The sequence below is a fragment of the Canis lupus genome, chromosome 12, assembly GCF_003254725.2.
Source record: "Canis lupus dingo isolate Sandy chromosome 12, ASM325472v2, whole genome shotgun sequence".
In the NCBI taxonomy this organism is placed as follows: domain Eukaryota; kingdom Metazoa; phylum Chordata; class Mammalia; order Carnivora; family Canidae; genus Canis; species Canis lupus.
Genome location: NC_064254.1, coordinates 20,164,504 through 20,191,852, shown reverse-complemented (window position 1 = coordinate 20,191,852; position 27,349 = coordinate 20,164,504). Strand labels below are relative to the sequence as shown.

At 41.7% G+C, this 27,349-nt stretch overlaps 1 protein-coding gene and 2 long non-coding RNA genes across 8 annotated transcripts in view; 2 read left to right on the top strand and 1 right to left on the bottom strand.

The window, feature by feature from the left end:
- The window catches only part of LOC112641740 (uncharacterized), a 28,358-nt gene extending 16,522 nt beyond the window's left edge, over positions 1-11,836 (top strand). Inside the window, exons 2-3 of the long non-coding RNA XR_003124812.3 lie at positions 10,119-10,364; positions 11,640-11,836. This is a non-coding gene — a long non-coding RNA (uncharacterized LOC112641740). The remainder of the gene's footprint in view (positions 1-10,118; positions 10,365-11,639) is intronic.
- Positions 1-27,349, bottom strand: part of PAQR8 (progestin and adipoQ receptor family member 8) — a 95,119-nt gene that overhangs the window by 25,430 nt on the left and 42,340 nt on the right. For 2 of the 6 annotated variants that reach the window (XR_004804022.2, XR_004804025.2), the window contains one exon: positions 19,539-19,812. The exons of the other annotated variants lie outside the window; for them this stretch is intronic. The gene's annotated coding sequence lies outside the window, so the exon portion shown is untranslated. Of the gene's footprint in view, positions 1-19,538; positions 19,813-27,349 lie in introns of those variants that run through there. 6 annotated transcript variants of the gene reach the window in all.
- Positions 145-9,521, top strand: LOC125752214 (uncharacterized). Its single transcript, XR_007401177.1, has 3 exons — positions 145-267; positions 5,573-5,666; positions 9,261-9,521. It is a non-coding gene; the product is annotated as an uncharacterized LOC125752214 (long non-coding RNA).

The following is a 27,349-nucleotide window of genomic DNA, read 5'->3' as shown; positions in this document are numbered from 1 at the left end:
ATCCGATCCCGGGTCTCCAGGATCGCGCTCTGGGCCAAAGGCAGGCGCCAAACCGCTGTGCCACCCAGGGATCCCGCTTTCTGCAGTTTAAGTTTCGGCAGTCAACTGTGGTTCAGAAGCAAATGATTATCCTTCTGATGTATCCTCAGAAGGTCCATAGGAGCCTAATGCTACATCACAATGCCTGCATCATTCACCTCACTTCATCTCATCACGTGAGCATGTTATCCTCTCATATTACAAGAATGCTGAGGACAGTACCACAAGGTATTCTGAGACAGAACACATTCACATAACTTTGTTATAGTATATTGTTATAACTGTTCTATTTTATTAGTTATTGTTCATCTCTCTGTTTGCCTAATTTATGTTAAACATTATCATAAGTATTTGTGTATAGGATATACATAGAGTTCACTATGTATAGTGAACAGGCAGTTTCAGGCATCTACTGGGGGTCTTGGAATGTAGCCCCTACAGATACGGGGGAGGGGAACTACTATATACTCAGAAGTGGAATTGTTCCATCATTGGTAATTCTAGTTTTTTGAAGATTTATTTATTTATTTGAGAAAGAGAGACAGAGAGAGTCGGGGGGAGAGGAAGAGGGAGAAGGAGAGAGATAATTTCAAGCAGACTCTCCACTGAGTGCGGAGCCCGACATAGGGCTCAGATCTCACGATCCTGAGATCATGACCTGAGCCAAAATCAAGAGTCAGACATTTAAGTGACTGGGCCACCCAGGCACCCCAGTAATTCTATTTTCTAATTTTTTAAAGACCTGCCATACTGTTTTCCATACTGCCTGCACCATTTTACAATCCAGCGAATAGTACACAAGGGTTCCAATTCTTCAGCATCTTTGGCAACATTTGTTAACAATAACATTTGTTATTATCTGGCTTTTTTTTTTTTTTTGTAGCCACCTTAATAGTGGCTAAAAAATAATCTATTATTTTTATTTATTATGTTTCTTGTCTGTCCTTCCTGGCCTGGCTACTAAACCAGCAGGGGGATTTTTGTCTATTTTGTTCACGGATGTATCCCTGAACCTAGAACAGGATTTGGCATATAGTAAGTAAGCAGTAAATATTTTAAGAATGAATAAATGAATTGGTGAAAGAAAGACACACTGACAGTATACTAGTCTTAAATTTCCTAGTTTCTATGTCAACATCTCAATCTAGCTATCTATCTGTCTATCATTCCATCCATCTATATCGTCCACACATTACCTTTATGCAAGCTACTTAGCACCTTATGAAAGCAATTATTCTTTTAAAAAATTATTGGCCGAGTGTCCACTATGTGCCATTATTTTGTTCAATATTGTTCAAATAGAAATTCTGAAGCACATGGAATTCAGTATTTTTGGAGAGCTCACAAGAAATCCATAAGAAAGCCAATGAGAGGGATGCCTGGGTAGCTCAGTGCTTGGGCACCTGCCTTCAGCTCAGGTCATGATCCCAGGATCTGGGATCAAGTCTTGCATTGGGCTCACTGTGAGGAGTCTGCTTCTCCTTCTGCCTATGTCTCTGCCACTTTCTTTCTCTGTGTCTCTTGTGAATAAATAAATAATTTTTTTTAATTTATGATAGTCACACACACTCACAGAGAGAGAGAGACAGAGACAGAGACATAGGCAGAGGGAGAAGCAGGCTCCATGCACCGGGAGCCCGACGTGGGACTCGATCCCGGGTCTCCAGGATCGCACCCTGGGCCAAAGGCAGGTGCTAAACCGCTGTGCCACCCAGGGATCCCCTAAATAAATAAATCTTAAAAAAAAAGAAAAAAAGAAAAAAGAAAAAAGAAAGAAAACCAAGGAGAGAATCTGTAGTACACAGAAAACTTAGTTCTTATCTGGCATGTCCATTTATTCTCAATGTCCATTTGATACCTTTGCTCATTTGTGCATACCTCAAAATGAACACAACCAAACAGAACAGAGCTGCTTCCTCCACTGACCTTCCTTCTGTCCCACACTCCTTGTTTCTATCTCACTGAGTAGCTCCCAGAAACCATATATTTTTTTTCCCTCAGTTTAACCTGGTACTCCTTTTATCCAGTTGCCAATAATAACTATTACTGACATGTATGAATGACATATAGTAAGCTCTTACTCTATGCGAGGAACACTTCTAAGTTCTTTGCATCTTATTAACTTGTTTATTCCTCACAACTCTATTAAATGGAATACAGATGAGGCAAAAGGTCAAATCTCTTGCCCAAGGGAAGGGACCACCTGGCTGGGAAGTGGTAGAGCCAGAATCTGTACCCAGATGGTATTGCTCCAGAGGCTATGCCCTGAACTTCTATACTACTCAAGAAATGCTGTTTCAACCTCATTTATTCTGAAATGTATTAGCTAACTTTCCTAAATGTGTAAGTGAAAATAATTTGTATAATTCAGAACTGTGCAAGTCCTTTAGCTCCTTCTAGATATCAGTGATCATTAGATAGCTTGGATAACGAAGGTACCAATGATCAGAAAGATTGTGGACAGTGTCTACGGTGTGCCTAGAGCCTTACTGGGAAGTTGCTTTCAAATAAAAGTTCTCGTAGGACTTTATTTTCCTGTTTTGATAGTTTTTTTTTTCAAAGTGCAATGTGTCAGTAACAATTAGCTTAACTGAAGATTTTGATTAGTCAAAACTATATTGCAGTTGATACATTATCATTAATGTAAACAAGGCATATCCATTATATAAATACTATTAAAAAATGGACAATTTTTTCTACTTTGAGATTGTATTGATCTTGGAGGCCAAAGGCACCAGAAGGAAGAAGACCCAAATCCTACTCAAATTAAATGAATCACATACTTAAAAATAAACCACAATCCTTCTGGCACCAACAGTGCCATCTGTAAATGGAGAATAATAAAGGCCAACAACTTGAGATTCCTGAATTAAAGTTGAAAAAATAAAAAAACAAATGTAACTATAAGCCTAAGACAAGAGGACTACAGGTCCAGAAAGTGTCACTTCCAAATTTCAAGCTGATTTTGTGTATAACAGCCCACATTATTTAAGTTCATCATCCATTTCACATTCAAACAAGATCCTTTTAAATCAGATGATTTTAACTCCAAAGGGATGCACTTTCACACCCCAAGAGTGCCTTTAGAAAACAAAAGATGCAGTACCAGCCAGAAGCAATTCAGGCAAGTTCCATAGATCATATGGTCTTGGGAAGAGACAAGCACTGATTGTTACCAGAAAACTCAAGGTCAGTACTTGCAGTTCCATTTCCACCACCCCGGCGCTCCCTTCCACAAAGGACGGTAGTATCTACTGAAAAGTTGCAATTATCCCCCAGGCTTGCTATTATTTCAGCCTCACCAGCCACTCATCCCAGGCAGAGAATTCAACTACTTTGGACATTCCCAAAAACAGCAAATGATGGTTTTTGGCCTCTTTTTATATGACATCCAAAAGGATGGAGGAGGTAAAGAATGGTCGTAAACAAGAAGTGATTTCAGTTGAAGTATGATTTTTAGATAAGCATTGCTAGATAAAAGCAGGAAGCAGGGCTCTAAACCTAACCTGATTTTTAAAAAATACCTTTAAAATACTGGGCCAGAGTAATGCTTTGTTGACCTATGTGGTTTTTCCCTTTCCCCTACCCCCTCATATCCAGTTGAGACTTCTGAAGTAGAAAAGGGCCTCTGCAGATCTGCTAATAAATCAGAGCATTCCAAAATGAACCTTGGTTTGACTTTTGCTTGCAAAAGAATGTACTGTTGGTTAAAACAAGAGAAAACCACACTTGACACATACAGCCTGCTCTTGACCACCCAGAGGGCAGCCTGACCCTCTGTCAATCTTCCTAGAGATGGCCAGGCCTGGAGCAGCCCTCGCAGCCTCTGCCCACACGGTTTATCAGAGGGTAATTTTTTCTAGTGACTATAGACTGGCCCAGGCTATTCCTACTGTTTAGTACATTATCTATAATATGATCATGAGTACTTAAAACATCTGTCAAGGAAGTCTTGTCACTTCACAGGCATTAACTTAACAACCTCCAAATTTCTTCAGAAGTAAAAAGGATTGGTAGTCAGCTGAGAGTAAGTTAATTACAATGAAGCACAAAGTTTCTTGTTTTCACTTCTCATTCACTAAATTCAGCTTAATACAACTGCTAGATTAGGAACTCTTAAGGACAGGCTCTGGGCTGCCATTTCCTTTCTATGCCCCTTAAGCATTAAGCATTCCATTTCTCCCATGAAAAGAATGATCTTAGTTAGTCTTACTGACTAACCAACAATCTACAAACTGAATCGACTTTGGGTTTGTGTTATGGAAATCCACAGGAACCTACTATGGATTGGAAAGTCACCACCTCCAAATCTTCCATGAACCATCAACATTTAAAACATTTTCCATTGTCATCTGTTTTCCAGATGGTGGTAACCTCTCCCTCCTGACCTTTGATCTGATTCTGGCTGAAAGAAGAGAGCTGGTCCCTAACTGTTAAAGACCAAATGTGACCCCAGGCAGAAAGACTCAAGGGATTATAGTGCAGGGAGAGCTTTAAAGACCATTTACTTTGGAGACAGCAAATAGATTTCAACTCTCATGCCAACCTCTTTGGTAAGGGCTTCCTAGGGTCCTGTGCTGAGAGGCATTCTAGGCCTGGGCTGAACTCAGAGGGAAAAGTGCTGTGTTTGATTTACTGCCATAGGCTCTGAAGGGACACCAGGCTCAGGTGGGAGCCATGGCACAGAGCCATGTATTTGTCATCCCCAAGTTGATTCTACGATAGAGAGCTAAGAGACTTGCAGTCCACCACTTTCCCCGCTTGACTTTTTTTAAAAAGTAGAAGTTGGAGCAATCATGAAAAACTGTTTTGAAATATTGATGAAATAAATATTTAAAGAAAATCCATACGCCCTGAAAAGGACATCAGCTGAATCCTTGCTGGCATGTCCCAGAGAAAGCCAAAGGAGGAATTTATTTTTTATTTTTAAAAGATTTTTATTTATTTGAGAGAGAGAAGGGGGCAGGGAGGGGAGAATCTCAAGCAGACTCCATGCTGAGAGTGGAGTCTGACCTGGGTTTCAATCCCACAACCCTGAGATCACGACCTGAGCCAAAACCAAGAGTCAACGCTCAACCAACTGAGCCACCCAGGTGCCCCCAAGGGTGGAATTTCTAAGCTCTTGCTCACCGACCTCCTGATAGGTGTCATATTTTAGAGCTCCACTGTGAGACGATTAAGTAGGAACTGTGTAGTTCTCCATGGGTTATGTGGCTTCTGTGATAGGACTGCATGGGGAATGATGAAGAAAAAAAAAAAGACTGAGGTTTGAGAGTCAAGTAAATGTCAATGATTCCCAAAGACAAAGGAGAGTATTAAGCAGAAAAGTCAATGTGATGCTTGTTTTGATAAGAAAAATAGGGAATCAATTTCTTGAACTTGAACCAGCGAAGCTCTCTTCTTCACACAATCAATAGTATTTACTTGCTTTCTGCTCTGCTCCTAACACTGATGGACCAAGTGGGTGCAGACAAGGCAAATAGCATGTGCCTTTCACAGCCAGCTTATATAATTTCTCTCCCTCTCCCCTGAGGTGGGCTTGGATGCCAGAAGCCAAGTTAACCCTCTGGAGAGACAGAGTTGGCCTCCCAACATCTACTCTGTGTTGTCAGCCAACTGGCTCCCAGGTGAGGAGAACATTTTTGGCAGTAACTGTAGTACAAAGCAAGCAAGAGACCTTAAGAAAAGGCAAGGGAGAGGAGGCAGGCATGTGATTCTGGAGACAAATAAACACAATTAGCTGTGCTAGAAACAAACTGAAAAGCCTCAGTGGGAAGACTGAATCCTTCTGCCAAGAGAGAAAACCAAAGGGAAATTCATTAAAAAAACAAAAAAACACCCTTTTGCTTCCCTTGGCAGCCGGGGTCCAACAACAGTCATATTTTCTATCAAGTCCTTTCCCTTGTGGGTTTCTCCAACATCTCAAATACTATGGCAATAATGGTGCTTTATCAGGTTTGCTGCCCAGAGAGAATACACTAATGTTTCAGGCTGATCATATCATTCAATGGAGATGACAATTCCAAGCCTTTTAGAGGCATTCTGTCCCTGTGTACTGAAAGAGAACCCAATTTGCAGCAGTGGTCAGGTGGGTGAATTCACAGAAATCAATAGTTATATCCCTGAACATCTGTTCTTCCACCCCAAGATCCAATTGTGTAGTGTAGGATTGGCTACAGCAGAGAGGTTTAGAGGCAACCACCTAGAATGGCGGTTAACAGAACAGGCTCTGGAGTTAGGCAACTTGTAAGACCGCCACTTACACCTTGGGTGACCCTGGGCAAGTAATTTAATCTCCTTGTGCCTCATTGTCTCCATCTATAAAATAAGAATATAATAGTACCTGACTAATAAATTTAATTGTTGTGAATTTTAAAGAACTATAATGAAAGAGTCATTATCTTTTAGAATTTCATTATCTTTTCCTTTCTCCAAACACCCAACTACCCAATCTTTTCACCATCAAACCTACTTTAAATTATTATTCATTTCCTATGCTTTGAAAGTTTACAAAATCAACTACATCCAATAAATATTCATTATCCCCTATATTTTAGTTAGATACACACAAGTCAGGGTTTGAGTCAGCTTTAGATGAGCTGATGATTGGCTCCAAACTAAGTTGCCATCACGCCAGCCCATGGCAAAGCACTTCCAAGTTTTAAGGGCCTGAGCAGCACACATATATGCAGTTTTGCAGGTGTATGAGATAATGAAAAAAATGCCCAATGTATACCTCCACCACCACCTCTACCCCTACCTCTCACCCCCTACCACCAGAGTCTATGCCTCCAATACGTCCAGGAAACCGCATATATAAATTCAGAGTCAGTTCCAGAAACTTCCAGTTCCTGGAATCCCTTAAATAGGGTGATGATCTGGATGGACAGGAAAATCCACCCTGGACCAATTCCAGGCTAGATATACACTCTAAGGGAGTCCTTAATTAAACTCACACTCATCCACTCCATGCCCTCTTACAAACAAGGAATCGTCCACCCCAGCTCTGACATTTACTAACTATAATGGCCTTGGGCTAGCCATTTCATCTTTGTTTTCTCCTTTGTAAACTGGGATTATCTCCCTTCCAAGGCTGTTTTAGGGATTAGAGATAATGTAAACAAACTGCATTGCACGATGCCTGACACAGGTAATTCCTCAGTACAGTAGCTACTTTATGTTGCTCTATGCCTGTGTGTATGCATGGGTGTATTATTATGCACCCATATCCTTTGGAATTGGTTTGTATTTTAGGCCCAGTGGTTCCCCAGGCCATGAGACATACCGAGGCCACATAATTATAGTTTAATATTTTCTGTCTCTTTCATTTGACAAAATTTTGATGCAGCTGCAGTCTCCTCCATAGAGCTAATGTATAGGTAACTATATTACTGTCATCAATACCTACAATGTCCTCTCCTGCTTGATTCCTTTTTTTCCTTCCATAAAAATCTTGTGACAATATCTTTTATTTAAAAAAATTATAAAAAGGAGAAAAATGTGGTACAAGTCTAGCAAGGCCATTCTTATTACTATTGTGAAATGTTTGCTAAATGTCCATGTCCACTATATATATACTGTGTAAAGTCAATGGATGAGATGAATATTAATAATAAAGCCAGAACTCCATTAGCAAAGACTTCAGTAATGATCCAGTAGCAATCCAGGCTTCTCTGGGGAAGTTTAGGGCTAATCGGAAATCTTTATTTTATTTTTAACCTTACCTAAACCTAGCAGTCTCTTTCCCCTCCTCCTGAGTTATTTTTCTTCATAACATTTTTCACTACCTAAAAGAATATATTTCCTGATTTTGTTTATTGTCTGTCTCCCCACAAGAGAATATATGTTACATGAAAGGGATCTTGATCATGTCTGTATCTCTAACAACTATAATAATGCCAACCACAGAGTAGGCCCTTGAAAAATATTTTGTAATTATTTCATTATCATTTCCTTTCTCTAAACACCCAACTACAAAAACACATCTAGATATGCAATCCTGCCATATGTTTTCCTCACATAGCTGACCACTGCGACCCACTGCAGAAGACAGGGTATAAACACCTAAGCACAGAGTGTATGAAGTGGTACCATGTGAGGTGAAGAAAAATGAAGCAGAATGAAGTGATTTCCTTAGGGCCTTATGTACACCACATAAAGGTATCATTCTGATTTTTGGCCTTGTGCTATTGGTTAAGCTTTCCCCCATCAGAAATACCTACCTCTCTAACCTAACCTAACCTAACCTAAATGTTACCTCTATTCAAGATCTCATTCAGGTTGTTTCTCCTGAATTATACTGACTTTAAGAGCTCACAGTGGCTCTGCCCTTTGCTATCCAGTGCTTTACAGCCCTGTGCTTAACTATAAGCAGTTTAAGGTTTTCTTTCTTATATGAGAAAAAAAAAACTGTTTCTTCAAATGTATTACAGGTTCCTTAAGCACAAAATCATGTTTTATCTTTCTCTTAAATCCCTCAAAGTAATTAGCACAGTGTTGGGCACTTATTGTGTCGTCAAAACCCTATACATGAACTGACAGATTTCCAATTTGAATCCCACCTCTGTTACTCTGGCATGATTCCATTTACTTCCCCAAGTATATGTTTTCTTTTTTTTCCCTCATCCTTCCAAGTGCTCCTCTATCAGAATGATTCTCCAGCTGCAAAAATCTAAAATATTACCATCTTAGATAAGACAAAATTGTTGAGGACCCTGAGAGCAGCAAGTCAGAAGGTGCCATTACATTCTGAGTTGTAAGCCATAAACAACAAAGTCATCATCATTCAGAATGTTTTGGGGGGGGGAGAAAAACGCAAGAAATACCTATAGCACCTCATGAATTAACCTGAACCCTTCACCAAGCCAAGATCTGATGAATCATTTTCTACCTGAAATGCTGCCCAGTTTCAATGACATTCCTGCAGCTTTACCTCAACCTGCCTGGGTGACATTCTAGTACCACAGCCAATTCCGACCACGGCATCTGTGTATGTAGGAAACTAACTTCATGTTCTGAAGTCCTCAGGGCTCCTGGCAGCTCGAGAGAACAATAGCAGCGTCTTTATTTTGTTTAAGTGCAGGAATAAAAAAAACTAAGCTGGAACTCTTGGAATGAATTCTTATTTATTTTTTTTTATTTTTATTTTTTGGAATGAATTCTTTGGACAGACTTGAATAGACTATGGAGAATATAAATTTTCTTTTTTTTTTTTTTTTTAGATTTATTTATTTATTCATTCAGAGAGAGGCAGAGACACAGGCAGAGGGAGAAGCAGGCTCCATGCAGGAAGCCCGACGTGGGACTAGATCCTGGATCTCCAGGATCACAACCCAGGCTGCAGACGGCGCTAAACCGCTGCGCCACCGGGGCTGCCCTAAATTTTCTAATCAAGAGCCAATACACTTGATACACATTGATTTTACATCATCCTCCCTTTTCTTCTTTTTTTTTTTTTTTTTTTAATTTCTTACCAATCCTCTGCAGAGTCTAAAAGAAAAACAAGAAGGTAGTTTTCACCAACAGAAGGTTTATTTCTCACAAAAGTATGATCTATAAGCCATATTCAGCAAAGTATGTGTGTTTTAATTCCATCTTCAATTGGTTGGAGTAGGTGCAGCCCTCCTCCAGTTTTACACCTGTAGACTTATCTTTGACCTCTTGGGTATCCTCTTAGACTCCAAGAGCAGGTGTTAAGGATAAGGTAAATACAGAGTTTCAAGCCACTGATGAAAAGCAACAAATTCTCTATTCCTTGAGAATAGAAACATGTTTTCTTCTCTGCTTTTCTTAATCTTGGATTGCATCATCCGGGAAGGATAAATGTCACTGCCCTTAATGTTAGCTACATCTCAAGACCAACAAAAAAGTCTTAACATCAGCAACCTTTGCTTTGAACCTCAAATCCTAGGAGTTGGGAACTGGTTAAACTCAGATATCAGCTCAGCCTGGGGATCCTTGGTACTTCTCTGGGTATACTCATCTCAAAATTTTGACGTCTCCAATTATCTCTACTATATATTAACATTCATTGTAATTATGATTAATTTACTCACTCAACAAATTTCCTTCTTATATAGTATTGAATCCTCTTCACGTAAGAAAATACTTTATTGACTGTCTAGATGGCTTGGAAGCTTGTACCCTCCCGGACATGCAGAGAAGGAAATTATTCCTGAAGCCCCAGGCTTAACTCAACCTGATCATCCAACCCCAGTTGACTTACAACAGAGAGCAGCAGTTCCCCACTTCTGCAGAAGTGTGGTTTCTCAATGTCACATGGGATAATGTGAAGTCTAATTCTTCCACTCTAAGCTTCTCAGGAGGTAACCAACCAGCCCTCTCCTATTTACACTTGACCTGAACTTTGCATTGCTCTGGTCATTTTACCCCCGTGTAAAGGTATTAGAAAGCCACAATAAATACTCCCTCCCCCTCAATCTTTAAAGGGGAAGGTCATCTCTAAAACTTACCTGCAAACTGCATCCTCCATTCGGGCAGGGACAGCATTTTTTGCTCATCATTCTATCTCTACTGTTTAGCATGGTCCTTAGTATTTGATGAATGAATGAATGAATGAATGAATGCATGCATGAACAAGATGTCTTTGGGTTCCAGACCACTGAGAAATCCATCAAGATCTCACTCCAGGGTTAGTGTTCAGGTTCCTTTGCAGCCAGGACTACCAAAGCCCCATCATGAAATTTCAGCAATTCATGGCACTGAGCATCATCAACAGTCTGAACAAGGATCCATAAAGTAGCTCAGGTGGCAGAGAAGGGTTTCCTCACTTCATCACTGCAGGTGTAGACTTCTAGCCACATGCACAAGGAAAGCTGAGTGGAAGCTACAAGTACTAGACTGAGTGTTTTGTTCCCCCCAAGTTCCATTTATGTGGAAGCCCTAACCTCCCATGTGATGACTGATATTTGAATGTGGGGCCTTTAGGAAGTAATTAGATTTAGATGAGATCATTAGGACTTGGTCTCCATGATAAGATTAGTGTCCTTACAAGTAGAGGAAAAGAACTCTTGCCCTTGGGCTCTCTCTCTCTCTCTTTCTTTCTCTCCTCCCCCACCCCCCACCATGGGAGCACACAGCAAGAAGGCAGCCATCTGTGAATCAGGAAGAAGGAGGGCCCTCACTAGGAACCGAGTCTGCTGCACCTGGATTTTGGGCTTCCTAGTCTCCAGAACTGTGAGAAATAAACTTTTGGTGTTTAAGCCACCCAGCCTATGGTATTTTGTTATGGCAACTTGAGCAGACTAAGAGATAGAGCCATTTCTCTGTTATTTAAACAATCCCTAGAGGCTGGAATGTAGACGTTAGAGAAATGGCAACAAACCAGTACTGAGGCAATAAAGAGCACACATAAAGAGTGTGGGTTTGCTGTCAGGGCTCAGTTCTGCTCCTTGGGCAGGTCATAACCTGTTTCTTCATCTGTGCAATGGGGCTAATCATAGTACCTATCTCATTGGATTGTTTTGAGAATTAAATGAAGTAACACAAACACATTTCTTGACACTAGCAAGTGCCAGTCAACAGTTATTATTTTTACAATGTTGAAGCCAACTCATGCTCTAGTTGTATCTTTCTCCTAGGGTCTCCTAATCAGAAGAAGCAGTGAGATGTGGTGGACTGAGCCCTGTAGCAGTCATCAGAAGCCCTGAAAGTTTGAGTCCCTGTTTTAGTCATTTTCTCATTGTGATTTTGACAAATGGCTTACCCTCACCAACCCCAAGTTTCCTTCATCTGTTAAAAAAAAAAAATGATGATATCTGTTCTCTAGGCCTCCATAGGACGGTTGCAAAAGTTGTATTTGACAAGAAACATAAAAGCATTTTGAAATCTGTCCAGCAGGTGCTCACACAGGAATATTGAGAGAGGTAAATTTGTCAATATTAAATACCTCTAAGGCTCTAAAACAATGTTTTTCAAACTTTTTGACTGAAACCCATTAAAAGAAACATTTTACATTGCAAACAAACATCCATTGCTAAAACAAAAGCTTAACAAAATAATTCTTATGTTATTTTGATATTTTTAATTAGACTCTCTTTCTTTCCCTTCCCTCTTCCCTCCCTTGTTTTCTTTCTTTCTTTTTCTTTCTTTCTTTCTTTCTTTTCTTTCTCTTTCTTCTCTTTCTCTTTCTTTCTTTCTTTCTTTCTTCTCTTTCTCTTTCTTTCTTTCTTTCTTTCTTTCTTTCTTTCTTTCTTTCTTTCTTTCTTCTTTCAATGCAGACCATTAATTTCATAAGGCATGGTCCTAACTTTCAGCTCTCACTAGGCATCATTATAATTTCAAAAATCTGATATCTACGCCCTGTTGAAATTCTCAATCAATGGTTTGTGGTGGGACTGAGGCATCAGCATTCTTAAGAAATCCCCAGTTGATTTTACTGTATAACACAACTAATGGTTTCTGGCTCACAGCTAAAAAAACCACTGTTTTATTTACATCCTGGTCTGCTAAATACTCTCTGCACCCAGAATGGCTGCCCCACCCCCACCCTGCGGAGGCTTCCTTGCTTACAGTGAGCGCATTACTCACTCAGTGGCTCCAGTGTGCAGGAGGAAAACACAGAAAGGCAAGAAGATCAAAACAGAGCCTGGGCTTTATGGGAGGTCTCCTATCTTCTCCCAGATGGCTGGTAACCCCACACAGAGCAAAAAACGAGTGGACTTAAATGATTCCTTAAAAAGCAAAGGGACCCCTACAAGAACTTGTTGCTTGAGTAGGAGAGGCTAAGGAAAATAAAGGGAAACTGCAGACCTTGCTCATAGCCTGCTAATGCAGTAGAGAAAGCTTTGACCAGGCATATACAAGGGTCTGAGTAGATCCTGGACATTAGCTCAGTTGAGGGGAGTTTCCCAGCTTGGCTACCTCCTTCCTTGTTTAGCTCAGATGTAACAGAAAAGGCCTCCACCCACAGTGCACCTTTCCTCTACACAGGGGAGGTGTGCGGGACTGACTGTCCTGTTCATTTGGTTAGAGTCATCCTTAGCCTATACTTAGCTGCCCAGCAGAACCAGGGCAGAACCTGGGCCAGAATGCAGAAGGAACCACGGGGACCAGAGACCATAAGTTTGTGTCTCTGCCCTACACCTGGACACACAGATGGGATCAGGAAGCCTGGACTGGTTCTGTATACAATGGATTAAATAACCAAAGCTGTCTGTTTGAAGTCTAGTCTCTAGATTTACAAAACAGATGTAATACTAAGAGTTACCATTTACTGGGCACCTTCTGTATACTAAGCACTTTATATACATTATCTCATTTAATTCCACAATATCTCTTCAGACACGAGTTTTACGAAATCTTAGGTTTAAAGAACTTGCCCAGGGATATGCTAGAATGCTAACGCAGGTTGATGCCCACTCCAGATCCCATGCTCCAGTCCAGAGTTTCTTTCTTAGCACTACTAATGTTTCAATTGGTCATTCTTTGTTTTGAGGGCTGTCCTCTGCATTACACTGTGCTTAGCAGCATCTTTGGCCAGTAACATCCCTCTCCCCTCCAGCTGTGATTATAAAAAATGTCTCCAGACATTATCAGATATGCAGAATGGGGGAGGGGACCATTCCCCCCCCCCCCCCCCCCTTTAGAGTAGAACCTTTACTCTGGTCTAAACCACCTTGCTGTCTTGTTTCCTGGTACTTTATAAATACATCAACCACTACTCAGAAGACAGACAGAGCTGGAACCAAACACTACTATGGAGGTGATAATTAGAACATTCTAGAACAGTACTGTACAACAATAATACCACCTTATGCTACAGTTAGTTATATATCACTTACAATTCACTAAGACTTTTATAGCCATTATCTCCTTTCACGGCATATGACTGCACAGCAGGATCTAATTCTGAAAGAGTTAATTCACTTCAAAAATACGAACACTGTTAAGAGATCCATATATTTAACCTTCTCTAAGAAATTGAGGGAAAAGAACATGTAGTGAATCCACATTAATCCTTAGTCCCATAAGCCATTAGGAGAAAAAACTTTTGCTACCACATGGTCCTAAGGGAACACCTTATGTGAACTCTTAGAGGACAGATCTGTTTCGACCTTTATCTTCTGCACACACCTGCCTAAAACAGAGAACTCTCACTGAATGTTGAGCATTTCATGAAACATGTATTTCATAGTAATCCTTAACTATCTGATTGATTAAAACTAAGATAAAATTCTTTTCCCAAAAAATAGGGAGGAAGACAAACCATGAGAGACTCCTAACTCTGGGAAACAAACAAAGGGTTGCAGAAGGGGAGGAAGGTGGGGGGATGGGGTAACTGGGTGACGGGCACTGAGCAAGGCACTTGATGGGATGAACACTGGGTGTTATATGTTGGCAAATTGAATTTAAATTAAAAAATAAAAAATAAAATTGTAAAAAACAATCTTTTCCCACATTTTTATATCTCCCTAATTTATATTTAAACAAAAATCACAGAATCAGAAAAAAATTAATGTCAATATTTATGAAAGAGCTGAGACCTTAGTGCCAAGTTATTCTTCCATTTCATTTAACAAAGCAGATTGAAATTTAAGTTTAACTAATACAAATGTGCACCAGAATCATCCCTTTTAATAGAGGCCCACAGAATGGTACCTATTACATTAGAATAGTAATTGACCAATCAAGGAAAAGAATTATAGGAGGAGCTTTTAAAGTTTTTACTTCAGATTTTCACCAAACTGTTATACCTAACATACAATAAAAGTAAGAATGTTGGTTTTTTAAAAAATCTAAACTCAAAAAAAGCAGGTAGCAATGGTTGTTTTTAAGGTCACTTTAAAAACTCTTGAGAAGCTAGGAGAGTAAAAACAAAATGTTCCCATTCACGTATTCATTTGCAAAGCCCAGAAAAATTACCTGGGAAATGGTAAATTTATACATGGCTTCAAAGGAATCTTAGTATAAAACTATCAATAAACAATATTAATAACAAAGATAGCTAGACTCTCTTGAGCACTTATGTGTTGGGCACTGGACCCAGTATTTTACATGCAGAAATCTCATCATAACCTCCTGGGGTGCACACTCATTAGCATCTTCATTTTAATGTAAGAAAACTAAGGGTGAAAGAGATGAAATCACTTGCCCAAGATCACAGCTAGATCAAGATTCAAGCCCTGGGTGTATGAAGCTTCAGGTTATAGAACTTTAAAAAAATTGATTATTTAGGGAATAAATGTAAAAAGGATATGTTAATTTTTCATTGTGTGCCCTGGAGTCCCAAAACTGAAATGGATTTGCAAAACTCACTCTCCTCTCCTTACTTCTATATAGATCCCTTTCACATAAAAGCTCAAGTACCAGGCATTAACTACATGTGAGGTAGGTGACCCTCTGGGTACCATATTTGTGTGCATGAGAAAACAACTCTTTGTTTGTTTTGCCTTCTGTAAAAATGCAGTGATAGGACCTGCCTGGTAAAGAATACGTTGAAAGAGAAAAGAAAGGCTTATTTTCTCTAGCCCAATAGGCCATAAAGTATAACAAGGGGTGACAGGACCAGTTTTTTTACACACATATGAGAGCATATATACCCCAATAAAGGTTGTAATTCAAAACAATTACTTTCCAATCCTAAACACATTCACATACCTGTACTGGATGCCCCTTCTAAATCCACCAGTCCTTCAAAAGGACTTTCATTACTTTAATAGGCATACTTCCTATTACAACCTCAATTCCTCACCTCAAAAACCAGAGTTGGTCCCACTTGCTATTTGGCTGTTTCCCAACTAAGGAAGGTTTGCCATCATGGAGGCAATTCAGTAAATGTGTTACAAATTCTGAAGGCAACTCCAAGGTAGGAACTCTAAAATTATGCTCAGCAATGACAGCATGACTAGAATCAGGCCACAGCTTGCCAAGATGAGTCTTCTGAAGGGGAGAAATATTCATCTGAATGTATAAAGACTGGCATATTTATTTTAACATTTGGATAAAGAATAGAAAGAATCAGCTAGCTATGTCCAAGTAAATAAATATGCTGTGCAATAATGATAATGCAGATTTTGGTGCAAGGTTCTGACCACCCTCTTATTGAGAAAAAAAAAAAAAAAAAAGCCTGTCCTGAAATGATACTTGTAAAGTGAATAAATCACTTTTCCATTAACTTGGATAATTATTGAAGAGATTTCCTTCTCATGAAGAAAAAAAAAAAAAAAAAGAGTCCCAACATAAGCTAGTTGCCAAAATAGTCCTTGGTCCTCCCAGGAAGCTTAAATCTTAGTATATGTCATAATATGAACCTATATCTATAGCACAGAAGAAAAGGAGTGGGGATCATCTCTTTCCTCCTGCCCCTCAAAGCCCAGGATACGTCCGTGGATAAATGAACTGAATAGGATTCCTGCCCACCCCACCCCACCCCGTCATCCTGAATTAGCTGTTACGTGAAATAATTAAACTAATTACTATACAAAACTAACCGTATTGGATAAGTTATTATACAATGTCAATATTATTTAGCTAACTGAAGGGAGATAGAGACCCAAAACAAACAACAGGGGAAAAAAAAAAAACAAAAAACAAAATGTACTGGTCATTTGTTTATCTTTAGACACACATTTGGACACCCCATTCACTGAGGTCCTAAGCAGCCTAGTGTCCTGCCAGGTGACCTTGGTGAAGCAGCTCAGGGGTGGGTTCAGACTGTGAACACATCTTAAGAGCTAGAGTGCGGTTGAGGGCAGCCCACCTTCCATGCAGGTAACTTCCTACTAACTTCAGTAAAGGAAGCCCTCCCCAACACACACAATCCAAAACTGTACACTATTTCTCCTGTCTACTCGGCTGTGGAATGCAGTGCGTTTGTGGGCAGTGTGTGTTCGTGTGTGTGCGCGCGCGTGCACGCCCCCCGCCCCCCCCCCCCCGCCTTGCTGATTTTCCTCCAGTTTTTACTCAGAAACAGCTTCTCCCAGAGTATAGGGGAATGGGGAGCAAGTGCCACCAGTGGATCTAAGAATTAAATGCACCTTCATTATGAGTTGTGCTCAAGGCACACACACAGGTAGAGCTTCTCTGCATATTTGAAATCTCACTCCTTAACGACTCTTTTAAGCCCCGCCTGTGCTCAGTGGGTCCCTGGGCAAGACGCCTTGTAACCCAGCTTGGAAACAGGAGGTGCGGCCAAGGCCCGGGCCGGGCCGGCGGATCTGCCCCCGAGCGTCCCGCTCCAGGTCCCACACGGATGCCCGGGATGCCCGGGATGCCCGGGAGGCCCGGCGCCCCCGCGCGGCTCAGCGACCTGCGCCCCTGCCTGGTCCCTCCCGCCCCCCGGCGGTGGTGGCCTGGCCCCGCTCGCCCGAGCGAACGCCGTCTCGAGGCTTCCATGACCCCATTCCACCGAGAGGGCGCGACGTGCCGCGAGCCCTGCCTCCCGCCCCCGCCCCCGCCCCCGGCACCCCCGCCGCCCCGCCGCGCCTGCCCTTCCTCCGAGCCCCGGCGCCCCACCACGTAGCCCTGGCCCCCGCACAACTCCGCTTCCCGCGCCCCTTCCCCGACAGCGCCCCCATCCTTCTCCCCGAGGAGCCCGACCCTCTCCGGCCCCCCCCACCCCCCGCCGCCTCGGGCTTCCTCCCCTCCGCGCTCTCCCCGCCGCCCGGCGGAGGGCGCCCCAAGAATGCCGGCAGGACGCCCCGGTCCCCGCAGCGAAGCTCTCCCGCGTCGCGGTCCTGAGCCCCCTCGGTCCTCCAGGCTCGGGCTCCGCAGTCCCGCACGTCTGGATCCTGACCTGCAGCCTCGGCCCCAGGGCTCGGGCTCTGGGACTCCCCAGCCCCGGAGCACTGACCCCGGGCCCCCGGCTCGGCTCCTGCTCGTCGCGATTCTGGACGCCCTCGGGGTCGGGGTCGGGGTCGGGGTCGGGGCGCCCCAACCGCTGGAGGCTGACCTTCCCGCCCGCCTCCACCCCCCGCCCCGCCCCGCCCCGCCCCGCCCGCCGTTCTCGAGCCTGGGGCTCCCCATCCGCACGGTCCCGACCTCTCGCCCGGCCGGCGCGGCTCCCCCGACTCACCGCAGCGGCGGCGGCTGAGCCCGCGAGCGAGCCCAGCCCAGCCCGGCCCGCCCGGCCCGCTCTCCGGCTCGGGCTCCCCGCTCCCAGCTTCCCTCCCGCAGGCGGCGGCGACTGCGGCGGGCGCAGCTCAGGGGAGCGGCCCGGGGGCGGGGACCGCCCGGCTCCGCCCCTTCCCGGCCGGGGGCGGGGGCGGGGGCGGGGCGGGGCGGGGAGGGGGGAGCAGACCCGCGCGCCCCCCGCGGCCCCCGACGCCGCCTCGCCGCCGAGGACGTCGAGGACCCCTGTCCCTCCCCCGGGGTCAGGCCGCACAGTCCCCTTTCAGCGGGGACTCGAGAGGTACAGAGGACTCGAGGGACAGAGAGACGCGTTAACTGCTGTCCTGTCGGTTCGAAGAACCCACTCCAGGGGCCCATTTCTGATGGGGTTTTTTTTTGCTTTTTTTTTTTGTTTTTTGGGGAGGTGTTTTTGGAGGACGGTGAGGGCAACAACAACAAACTTCATCTTCCATCCCAAGAGCGATTCAAATGCTGGCCTCTCCACCACCCGCATCTGCACCTTCAGGGCCATCCTGCCTGTGAGATCATGTGGTAGCACACCCAGGAGGGCCCTGGCAGACACACATTTTCACACTCCTGAGATACACCCGTGAAGTTCTCTCCTGTGACTTAAGCACACACAAACACACCTCTTGCACTGTCATGCTAGGAACCCACGTCCATACCCCTGTATGCTCAATCCACAGCTCCCTAGCCAGTCGGCAGTATCCGTGACCTACATCCACAGGGCGACAGGGCAGGAGGTGAAATTCCACATGTAGACCCAGACTTGCCCCCCTTGCCCGTAATTTCTGGACCTTTTACCAGGATAACAATACACTTAAGATGTAAGAGCATCAATTAACAAATCAAATTGGCTTTGCTGTTAAAAAGCAGTGTCCATTATCTGGAAAAAAGAAAAACCGATCAGATCCTGAGAACATGGCCTGAGCCAGTGCTCCTGCAGGAGATTCATTTGATTTATGTTATTGCTTTTCCGAGACACTGAGGCCTAACTCTGGTTTGGTGATACCTGGCAATTTGCCATTATACCACCCTGCTTAACAACACCACCTCACTTTTGTACTGTGTTTTCACTTTTCAAAACATTTTAAAATCCATTATTGTCTTTATCTTCAGCAAAACAACATGAAGCAAAGATAGGTTTTCCAACAGAAGTTATTTGAGTTTCATAAATGGAAGACTTAATAGATCCAGCAGTTCAGTGACCAGGTTTGAAGCAGAGTCAGGACTAGGAAAGAGTAAGGGGCCTGGTCTTCAGGTCCACTGCTCTTCCCACAGAATCACAGGCCCAACACACATAGATACTGGTGGAAATGTCACAGTAGGCCCTTGGCAGATTTGCCCTCTCCATCTCTGCTTTACCTCAAAGATGTCAGGGAATTCTCTATTCGCAAAAATGCAACCGCTCAATATTAACAGGCATTTATTTTTCATCCAAAGATCATAAATGTACAGCAAAGCTGATCGACAGCGGATAAACAGTCCTTTTTTCCCCCTCTCTCTGCCACTCTAAAAACAAAATTACAGGTCAGCAAATATGAAGGCCCAACCACAGGCTCAGTCTAACTGAAGTGAGCTATCAGAGCTGATGAGTCTGTGAGATGCATGCTGATTATGCTTGCAGCTTTTCTTCTCCCCTGAGACTCCCTCCACCTGGAGCAATAGAAGGGTTCTCTTGTCCTAAAAGAAGACCAACAAGTCCTTTAAGGCTTTCTCAGTGTCACAGCAAGAAAATGGTAAATGTTCCTTTCCTACGAACCTTTATCTAGGGAGCAGGCGTCAAAGTGCAGCATGAAGTGTAATGGGTGTCAGGCATTTTTATCTGTGGGCAGAGGGTTCTGTTTACAAGCGTTGCCATCCAGAGCCACTAGATAAAAGACATGGTTCCTCATTCATCTTGCCTCTTTTTCTTTTAAGTGTGGTAAAATGCTCATAAATGTTACCATCTTAACCTTTTGAAAAAAACTTTTAATTGTGGTAACATAAACATAATATAAAATTTGCAACCTTAACCATTTTTCACATGTACAGCTCAGTAGCGTTAAGTACAGCCACAACCTTCATGCCTTATAAAACTACTTGGATCTTACACTAGCTTCTTCCATTTTTTTACTCAGAGGTGATGGCTCACTTCAGTTTGGGCAGTACAAGTGACATCTTTGGTAATTCTGGAAAAAAGAGTCCGAAAGTGACCTTACTATTTTTGAGTTAATAAAAGCCTTCTGGATTTTTCATAAAGGATAGTAAGGATGGCCTTTAGTACATAGAAGTTCACAGCCAACCTCCCTCCATGTAATACTTTCATCTGGCAACAAAATTTAGACTTTTGGTTTTTCCGAAAGCTGTTAAATAGGCAAGATCTGGGATATTACAGAATTTCCTCTAAAAGAGAATGCTAAACTGCTAACCCAATCAACATTCTATCAGACGCATTTCCCGTTCAGATTGCCCTTGAGAGCCACAGATGCAGCCAATATACAGTGTAATTAAAAAATAAATATGCAAGATTAAGGAGCTACTTTTGTACCAAACTCTTAACAAAATAATTTGGTCCATTTTATGTTGTATACATACCACACTGACACTGTTTTTCTATTGCTTTCACAGTGTGTTTACAAAGCATTGTTTTCCAAGAAGCTCCAAGTGCATGCGATGACATCGTATCACTAAACTTCTTACATTTTATGTGAAGTAGGAAAGGGGTAGGAACTGTTAGCCTTACAGTGACACAAAGAAATGGAAGTATGGTAGAGCTAAAACATCTGCTGGAACATCTATTCTGGTTTATACTGGTCTACCCTGAAAGACCTACTCCTGAAAACTCATACAAGAGAGTGTTGTTTAAAAACACTAGTTATTTTTATTTTCTTTTTACATCTTATGGGCAAACAGAGGGCCATGAGTGTTTTCACTGTCTTGGCAGAGAAAAGGAGAATCACTTTGCACTGTGGACCACTATCCTATACCATACACAAAAAATTACTCAAAAAGAAACTAAACTACTAAAAGAAAACATAGGCAGTAAGCTCCCTAATATGGTTCTTGGCAATGTTTTTTGGATCTGACTTCAAAGGCAATGGCAACAAAAGCAAAAATAAACCAATGGGACTAGATCAAACTAAAAAGCTTCTGCAAGGCAAAGGAAACCATCAACAAAATAAAAAAGCAGCCTACAGAATGGGAGAAGATATTTGCAAATGATATATCCAATAAGGGGTTAATATCCAAACGACATACAACTCAGTAACAACAACATCCAAGCCCCAGATCGTCCAGTTTAAAAATGGGATTTAAAATGTGAAGATCTGAATAGGCATTTTTCCACAGAAGACATGTAGATGGCAAACAGGCACACAAAAAGATTTACTAATAATCAGGGAAATGCAAATTCAAATTCACAATGAGATATCATGTCATACCTGTCAGAATGGCGATTACCAAAAAGATAAGAAGTAAGAAATGTTGGTGAGGATGTAGAGAAAAGGGAATGCTCTTGTGCTGCTGGTAAGAATGTAAATTGGTGCAGCCAGTATGGAAAACAGTATGGAATTCCTGAGAAAACAAGAAATATAATTGCCCCGTGGTCCAGCAATTCCACTTCTGGGTATTTCTTCAAAGAAAATGAAAATACTAATTAGGAAAGACATATGTGTCCTATATGTTCATTGTAGCGTTATTCACAATAGCCAGGATGTGCAATCAACTGAAGTGCCCATTGATGGATGAATGTATAAAGAAGATGTATAAAGAAGACGGAATACTACTCAGCCATAACAAAGAATGAAATCTTGCCATTTGTGACAATATGGATGGATCCTGAGGGTATTATGCTAAGTGAGGTAAGTCAGGCAGAGAAAGACAAATAGTGTAGGATTTCACATATAAGTGGAATCTAAAAAACAAAACAAATTGAACAAACAAGCAGAAACTCATAGGTGTAGAGAACAGATTGGTGGTTGCCAAAGGGGAAATGGGTTTGGAAATGGGTGAAATGGGAGAAGGGGTCCTAGGGGTACAGACTTCTAATCATAAAATAAGTAAGTCATGGAGATGTAATGAACAGCATGGTGACTATGGTCAATAATATTATATTGAATATCATGTAACTTTATATGGTGATAGAGGAAACTAGACTTATTGTGGTGATAGTTTTGCAAACTATACAAATATTGAATCATTGTGTTGAATACCTGAAATTAATATAATATTTTACATCAATTATACTTTAATAAAAAAAAGTATGGGCTTGAAAGTCAGACCATCTTGAGTCTGAGCCTCATTACCATCACTTAGTCTTTGGTACTGTACTTCAGTACTGTAAAATGGAAATAAAAATTGTACCTGCTTCATATATTTATTGCTAGGATTAAGTGAAACAACATACATTAAACACTCATCATTGTACTTATAATAATAATGAGGGCTTGATAAATGTAGATAAAAAAGCAATGGCTTCATGTAAATGGTTCTTTATAGGATCCTTGTTCTAATACTTTCTATTTGACGAGAAGATATACTTATTCGAGAGGACTGCATAGGAGTAATTTGGAGAAACTTGAATATCTCTATTTTTAACACTGAAGTCAAACCTATCCATTCCTTAATATTCCATCATCAGACAGACATCCATACTTTGCTTGTGTGCTTGCTTGCTTTCTTCCTTCTTCCTTCCTTCCTTCAGCAGGCACCACACCCAGCATGGAGCCCAACACAGGGCTTGAACTCATGACCCTGAGATCAAGACCTGAGCTGAGATCAAGTGTTGAATGCTTACCTGACTGAGCCACCCAGGTGCCCCCACACTCAGCTTTTCTATTTAGACCCACTGCGAGGTGGAGAAACAACCATGATACTAATTTCACACACAGGATTCTAACAAGCTGTGGTTGGATCAAGTTAAAAATTAAAATAAGATGGGATCCCTGGGTGGCGCAGCGGTTTGGCACCTGCCTTTGGCCCAGGGCACGATCCTGGAGACCCAGGATCGAATCCCACAACGGGCTCCGGGTGCATGGAGCCTGCTTCTCCCTCTGCCTGTGTCTCTGCCTCTCTCTCTCTCTCTATCATAAATAAAAAAAATAAAATAAAAAATTAAAATAAGAATAATGGTTTTCCTGTATTGTGTGTCTATATTATCTTATTTAATAGTAGAATGGTAGGGGTTCATTAATTTGATTTCCTCTGGAGTGGTTTATCCCTGTCTGTCCCTAGTATATTTCTTAATGATAACAATCAATTAACAATTCAGGGAGCAAACCAATGAACACATATAGACAAGAGAGACAAAATGCAGCAATTGCTCCTGGGCATGTGTGAGGTTGTGTCGCCTTGCATTTGACTTCCCACTCTGTTGCAACTTGTGCCTGGCTGAAGAGCTTCAGATGGGAAAGTACAAGGAGCATGATAAAATGAGCAACCAGTTACCCTTTACATAATCAATAATACAATATAAATTCCTACATTCCAATAAGGTTTGATGTACATAAGTGTTAATTTTAACATTTATTCTAAGACTTAAATTTAGAAAATATGGTTTATAATTGGATCATAATAATCTAATGGCAAATAAGAGCGTGGATATTAAAATATGAGGCCTTTATTTATTCTTTAGAAGAATGAAAAGACTCAGAGTAAATCACCCAATTGCTCCCCTCTTGAAAGGTCCTAACAATTATGTTTCTTCCCTTCACTTTGCTCCTGATTCTTAAGTTATTATATTCAGGGGGAGGGAGGAAGATGGGGGCAATCCCTAATCCAGGGGAAAATCAGAGGAATTGAACTTCAAGGACTGAAGTCAAGGGATGCCTGGGTGGCTCAGTGGTTGAGCATCTGCCTTTGGCTCAGGGCGTGATCCTGGGATCTGGGATTGAGTCCCGCACGGGCTCCTCCTGGGGAGCCTGCTTCTCCCTCTGCCTATATCTCTGCCTCTCTCTGTGTGTGTCTCTAATGGATAAGTAAGTATAATCTTTTTTTAAAAAAAAACTGAAGCCAAAAATTTGGAGGAGTAAACATTTTTTAGTCTGCTCAACTCCAATTCAATCTGAACTGTGTTCTTTTTTTAAATTTAAATTCAATTAACCTATAATGTATTATTGGTTTCAGAGGTAGAGGTCGGTGATCCATTAGCCTTATATAACACTCACTGCACATGACATCATGTGCCCTCCTTAATGTCCATCACCCAGTTATCCCATCCCCTGCCCTCCCCTCTAGCCAACTATGTTCTAAAGGGAGATTAGGACATTTCTTAGCTTTAGGACTAGAGAAAGAGCCATGAGAAGTCACTCAGGATGGAAAATAGGCTTGTATAAAACCTCTGCCTTTGCCACGTCTCCCACTGGTGTGTGGCAGGGGAAGTATACAACCTCTTCTAGCTCATTTCTTTCTATTATCTGTCATGTAAGTCAGGTTGATGAGCAAAGGCACAGATCATCCTCTGTTAAACAGTGGTGGGGTAGGGCCAGAATCCCTTACTGTGGCAGAATGTTCCATCCATTGCCTTTTAGTTGATGTTTATCTAAGAGAGACTTATCCTGGCTCTCAGTTCTTTTAAAGAGCATGGAAGGATGAAAATGGCAATCTTGGACAACATGACTAACAATTGCATTATTGATGCTTGCTTCTGGCTTGGTTTCAGGGTTTTAATGATTTTAAAAAGAAAAAAAAAATCAATGCAACAATTAACCAGTTTAAGCCAGCTCATGTTCACTGAGTCTGTCTTTACTGCATAGGGGTGAGCTAGGGATCCAGAACTGCCCCATTCATTTGGCCATCTAGAGATCTAGAGCTATACCCAAAGATATGTATAAGGGAGAATAGAGGAGATCTAGGGTTATACTCAAGCCTAGACCTCAGGAGTAGAGTAGACAAACTGGAGTCTTCTCTAGTTCATGTATATACCTCTCTGAATAAGCCCAGTGACCTGAATGTTGAGCCAGGCTTAAAGTTATAAGTTTGGTTAAAAGTGACCTTTAGTCTAATGAGACAAAGCATCTTGATTGAGCTGACCTCTCTTACATCATTACATCATTTTGTAATTCCCTATGTCTTTTTTTGGCTTCTCCATTAGACTGTAAACTCTTAGGCAGTAAGGTTTGTGGACATGCCATTTGCTGCCACACCCATAAATCTAGCCCATAGTATGTGCTGGAAAAAAAAATCACCCAATAAGTGAATGAATAATGTGAATGCTCTGCATATTTGGAATCCAGTTAGCCCAGGAGTCCATGATCACTTACTCTAGATCCCTTAGAGGATGGTAGAATAATCTAGAAATGGACTAGAAAAGAACATGCCCCAGGGATGGGAACAATGAGGACAAGAAAAAGAAACTTAGGAGAAGCATGTTTTCCCATTTGGAGAGAGAAGGAAAAAGAATGAGCCAGGGTAATTCTGGGTCCCCAGCAGGACATGCTACAGAAATAGACCACTCCAGTTTTTTAAATCAAACTGGATTGAACTGAAGTAAACGGAGTTGCAGGAATTCATCCTATGGAGGGGACATCTTGAAGAGTTCAAACTAAAGTAAAATTCTTGGGGTCTGGCTCAGTAGCTAGAGCATATATCTGGCTCAGTAGGTAGAGCATATGACTCTTGATCTTGGGGTTATAAGTTCAAGCCCCACATTGGGCATAGAGATTACTTAAAAATCTTAAAAAAAACAAAAAACCCTACAGTAAAATTCTCCCCCTCCTTTATTCTCCCTCCCAATTAAATTAAATTTCTCTGGTTACTCTTCCCACTAGACTATGACTCTCCAGCCCTGAAGATATCCAGGGATGAACCTGGAAGCCACTCTAGGCATAGAGATATAACTTTATTGGGTCTTTCTCCCCAAATGTTCCTGAGAGTCTTCAAGAATTACCTAACAGCATGTGTATTTTGACCAGAATCTTAGAATCCTGTTAATGCCAATGGGAAGTTTCAGCAGGAATCACATAGGGCAAATAGTCTCTGGGGTAAAATATGATATCTGAGTCCTGACCAAATTGACTAGGGTCCATGCATGAGATGGAATACTGTACAGTCTTCAAAAATCATGCAGACCGCATGGCATACAGAAACGTGCAGTCTGCAGTTCTGTGGTTCAGTAAAACAGCAAGTTATGTAGTGTGATCCAACTTTATAATAAAGACATATATGGGGGCACCTGGCTGGCTCAGTTGGTGGAACATGTGACTCTTGATCTCAGGGTTGTGAGTTTGAGCCCCACATTGGGTGTAGAGGTTACTTAAAAATAAAATCTAAAATAAAATAAAATAAAATCTAAAAGAGAGAGAGAGAAAGCAAGAGAAATGCACCACAAGAAAAAAAAAAAAAGAATGAAAAGAAAAAGAAAGTTGTACATTCATAATGGTTATTTCTCAATGGTGATATTCCAGGAGAAAATTTTTAAAAATAATTTCCAACATTTTTCAAAATATCCTTAATTAAATACAAACATAAACAAATGGCTGTTGTTCATTGTTCTGCACCTAAGTTTAATTCTAATGGAATATAATTAGTTGTAGATTACCGTAGGACAAAAATGAAATGAAGTTAATTGGGACATGTTGGTGCTTCTGAAATCATAACAACAAATGAGTATTCTTATTCTCTTTTTAAAATAGATATTAAAAGAGGTAACTTGCTCAAGGCAATCATAAACTGTGTCAGAGTCACTCCATCATCAGTGGTACTGGGGAAGCGGGATGACAGGGAGGTCAAAATCAGCATGCTTAGATTCCAAGAACCCAAGGTTCTTGGAGGGGACACTGAGTGCAAAAGGCAATGTGTCCCATCTCTTAACAGCCACTAATAGTCATGACTGGCTCCTTTGGCCAGCTCCTTTGGATGTAAACAGTTTCTCTTCCTGCCATGCTCCTTGTTAATGGTGCATTTGACATCTCTTGTCCCCTCTATTAAATCAGGGCTGGAAGAGAATGGTGCTAGCTGATCCAATTTTATGGAGATTGAGTCCAGTAAACTCTGCAACAAGATGAGGCCTGGCTGCTTTAAGTCTCTCTCTCTCTCTTCTCTCTTCCTCTTTAGACAGATCCAATTAGCCCTGATCCCTCTACATTGTTGACAAGGGGGTCAGCAAATCGTTTAGGGCAGGAGGGAAATACCTTATTTGGATGTTATGAGGACACTAAATAAGATTTAGTCTGGAGACAAAGGGACATGTGCCTATTATCCAATATGCAGTAGTCTGTTATTAATTCTTTCATCTATTCAG